The sequence below is a fragment of the Apis dorsata genome, unplaced genomic scaffold, assembly GCF_000469605.1.
Source record: "Apis dorsata unplaced genomic scaffold, Apis dorsata 1.3 scaffold_569, whole genome shotgun sequence".
NCBI lineage: Eukaryota > Metazoa > Arthropoda > Insecta > Hymenoptera > Apidae > Apis > Apis dorsata.
The window spans coordinates 132,863-137,447 of NW_006263779.1; positions in this window are offsets into that span (position 1 = coordinate 132,863).

Genomic DNA, 4,585 nt, shown 5'->3' on the forward strand with positions numbered 1-4,585 from the left:
TATCATTCGCGACGAAATATATGGGATCTCGGTACCAGTTGTTGAACGTGTCGCGAGGCTCTACGGGTGCGCGGAAACCTTTCGCAACGCGGTTAACCGTCTTCGCTCGTTCCAAGCTCGAAAACGACTCGAATACATCTCATCTCGTTTCGTTTCCTTCCGATGAATATACACACAGATCGTACGAAGGGGAACACCACGTATTAAGCGATGATTTAACGCGTGTGCCGCGTGTGCCTAGGAAACGAACGTAGAAAATGCAGAATAAGAAATTTATTCGTTATACAGAATATTGGGACAAAGAGTAAGTAGAAAATTTGAGATATGAAAATCAGGTATGAAAATTAATATACGTATAAAATTAAGGTATAAAATTAATAATGCGTTCGTTGGAAATATTTTTTAGGTTATGAGCAATTTTATTTTCTTACGAGTGCTAACTAAAATGAGATGCAAAATGTGACAAAGATGGATTTGGTACAGTAAAAAAAAATAATAAATTTATCGCCATCTCGTTTTATTTAATATAATTTTCAATTGCTTATAATTTGAGAAATATGATTCAATGAATATTTTTATCAATTTTTGTGTTTGTTTTATTTTCTAAAATATAATAACTTATACACTTCACGATCTAACAATAAATTGGATAAAATTTTTTAATTATATGTATAAATTATCATATTTATTATCAAATAATAGATTTTTCTATTATTTAAAGTAATCAAATGAATTTATTTTTTATTTTATTCGAAATAGATAATTATTTTTTGAATTCTTCTTTAATGAAATTTCTCAAAGGCGAAGTTTAACCACAAATATAGTTACAATAATAATATTAATAATAGGAATAACAACGTGCAAGGACCGTATCGATAACCCCGTGCAGAGCGGTCGAGCATTATCATAAATTTGAACGTCCACGCATTCCTCTTCTTGCATATACGGTTTGGGCCCCCTAGTATTGGGCCATGATCGGTGTTCTTTCTTCGCTTAGCCTCACCTTCCTCACAGTCGAAACGTCTCTGCCCGCGACTGCAACCCCTTTTACGGCTTACTTTATGGCAAAGACTCAATTTGAACCCGGCAGTTGGTGTCCGTTCCCAGTGACTAATATACCAAGATGCACCGCGTGGGGTGTAGCCATGATACATCGTTCGCGGTGCACTGCATTCATGCCAGGTATCTTCTCTCGCCTCGAAGTGAGAGATCGTTCCTCCATTGATTCTTTAAGTTGTAAGTGGCTTGTTTCTTCGTGCTGCTATTTGATTAATTCGATTTTTAGCGAATTTTAAATTCGATCCTTCAAATGTGCATTCTTCCTAATTTTTTGGTTTTCGATTTTTTACACGCAAAAATCGCAATGAAAAAATTTGATAAAATTTGAGGAATAATTATTTTATTATTATACGAATATAATTGTAATTATATAAAAATAGTAACTTTAGAACTACAATACTAAATAATTATTTTTCAAAATTTTTTTTTCATTTTTCATATTTAAAATTTGTAATGAAAAATTTTGAAATAAAAATTCTCAAATACATGTCACGAAATCCATAAAATATCAAAAATATGGCAAATCCGAATTTTTTCCATAACTACTCTTTCAATTGACTTACAGAGTTTTTTAATATGAGATTCTCTCTTTCATATGAAGTTAATTATTGTATAGTCTATCAAATTAATTCGATTCAAAAATACTTTCGACCAGTTATATTCCGTTGTAAATCGTCGTAATTGACGATAGATGATTGTTTTATATGTTGGATGAATTGTGCAGATAGGATGTCAGTTAGAAAGATCGACATTGTTCAAGGAGATAAAGTGTGCCATGTAGGCATAGGAGGTCTTAATCGATCTAGTATCTGATCGTAAGTGTCGCGTTGCATTGGAACGCTTATTGATCGCTTATGAAATTAGTTTGATATGCTTGTTAGAGCAGCGTTTGTAATGTAGATCGTGACAAAGATAGTGTACGACTATGTTCGGGTTGCGTGCCTCATTCGAAGGGATTTAATGAACCAGTAGTTAATGACAACGAAATAACGCATGGAACTACTGTAAAATTGTCGTGTCAATCTTTAAATGTTTAATAATAGAAGTTTAAAATAAAAAGTTCGATATAAGAATGTCAATTATATAAACTAATAAGAGAATCGAATTAGGGAATATGTCATAAAATAATTATATTAGACACAACAAAAATAAATGAGTCATTTTTAAATATTATTTCTTTCTTCTTATCATTTTGTTTTCATTTCAGTCAATTTATTTTACAAATTATAATAAATTACTTTCATAGATTCTTATCAATAATTATAGATTATTAAGCTTAATGTAATTACTTAATTTATTATACGTTATTAGCACTATCAAAATATAAAAATAATAAAACTTTATATTTTTGTTTATATAATATTAATTCAAGACAATCACATCATAATTTAGGAAATTAATTCAATTAATTTATATTGTTTGTTCTTAATCTCTTTCTAATCTTTTTTGCTTGTTCTTAATCTCTTTCTAATCTTTTTTGCTTGTTCTTAATCTAGTAATTTGATAAATTTTAATTTTTTATTAATCTTTAATTTCTCTTTTTTTCAAATTTATTTTTAACTAATTTTTTTTAAATCTTTATATAATTATTTTCTAAACTATAATCATACAAACAAAATTGTGATTGTTAATCCTATATTAAAATCATAAATATATTTTGCAGATATTATACATATTCCAGATTGATCAAGAACGAATATTCGATTAAATTTTGATTTTTTTAATACTTATTCCTCATTGAATCATTCAAAGAAGAAGAGTCGAAGAAAGTGCATTTTGCTCGAAATATTAATTCGTAAATTCCAACCGTCCCAAGACATTTTATTTTCGACTTCTCGCAATAGTGAGAACCACTCGACTCAGAGGCAAGGCGACTATTCACCAGTGCACGCAGATCTTGCGAGGACTACCAAGAGCACCATATTGGACTTCGTCTTCCTCGCCATGGGACACCGCTCCGCGTTAACTTACACCGGATTACGAACACTATTTCATCGCACCGTGGACACCTTTAGACTTCATCGTCATTTTCTTCCTTTATCTCTTTCTCTTTTTCTTATTGCACGATCCCTTGCAACGAGCTCTGGTCCTTTGACTACGTATCATCTTCATTTCTTATTTTTTATCTTTAGATTTTAATGCTGTAACAAGATAATTTTTATTTTTAATAGAATTTTTAATATCTAGTATAAATTATATATATATTTTTTATTAGAAATTATATTACAATATGAAAATTAACATTTATTAAATTAATATTTAATGGTTATTTCATGTTTTCTAATTTTTAAGTGACTGTAATAAATATAATGTAAAACTTTTAAATATATAATTATCTTTAAATTATTTGTTCCTATCCATTTCTTAATCTTTCTAAATTTTTAACCTAATTGATATCACAATAAATATGATAAAGAGATATTACTGGAAATTTTTAATGTCATATATTTATCTTCATTATTTAAAATCTTATTAAAATCTTAATAAAATTAATAGCTTGTAATCTACAACACTTACAATCTTCTTCATAACTAATCTTTTTTTATAAATTATTTTGCTTCAAACTTAATAAAAACTTGATAATAACTTAATTCAATAATAAATTCTTCAAATCTTCATTTTCACTAAATAATCCATCTGTAATTCAATATGTTATGAAAGATTGCAAACAAATATCAAAAGAGAAATATAACGAGAAATGAAGCAGGGCCGATCAATTCTGCGTAGAATCCCTTTAGAAGTTTTCTTTTCAAGGTGAGGCTCGATATATCGAAGTCAAAAATCTGTAAGCCAGGTATGCAAAGCGTGTGCGTGATTAAAGCGAGTTGTGCACTACTTCGAATCGGATTTGATCGGATTGGATCGGATCAGATCGGATCAGACATTGTATCGCGGAACTAGTTGCGCAGTGGTGCGAATCGGATCGAATCGGACAGTCGGTACCTAGACCCCGCCACGTGGTACAGGGCAATAGCGCGAGTAGATTGTCGCTGAAAGGAAAAGAAAACCCATCGACAGATCTATCACGATTCCTTCTTTACCATAGGAGGAAATTAATAGGACGATGCGAATGGAGAAATCGAGAAATGTGAGCGTTCGTACTTTAGAAAGAAATTGAAGTTGGGATAAGATACGGTTAAGTTAGGTTAGGTAGACATGGGTTTTTATGTTTTCAGAGACTTTTTATGTTCTACCAGGATTGAATTCTTAATCTTGTGATTATTATGGATTTTACGCTTCTTGCTGGTGAATTACTGAACCGAGAAGTCGAGTTTTTGTTTATAGTAAGTATTAATTTTGTTTTTATATAATTTCGATTATTCATTCTTATATCATATATTTATGTAACTATATATGAGATGAATTAATCGGAATCTCGCTTGTTTTTGATAATATTAAAAAATTAATAACACTGTAGTTCTTTCGAAATTATTCAACTTTTATTTGAAATTTTTGTAATATTACTAAAAATAAATGAGATAAAAACAAAATTTATTTCTTAATATTCCAGTATTAAGAAAAATGT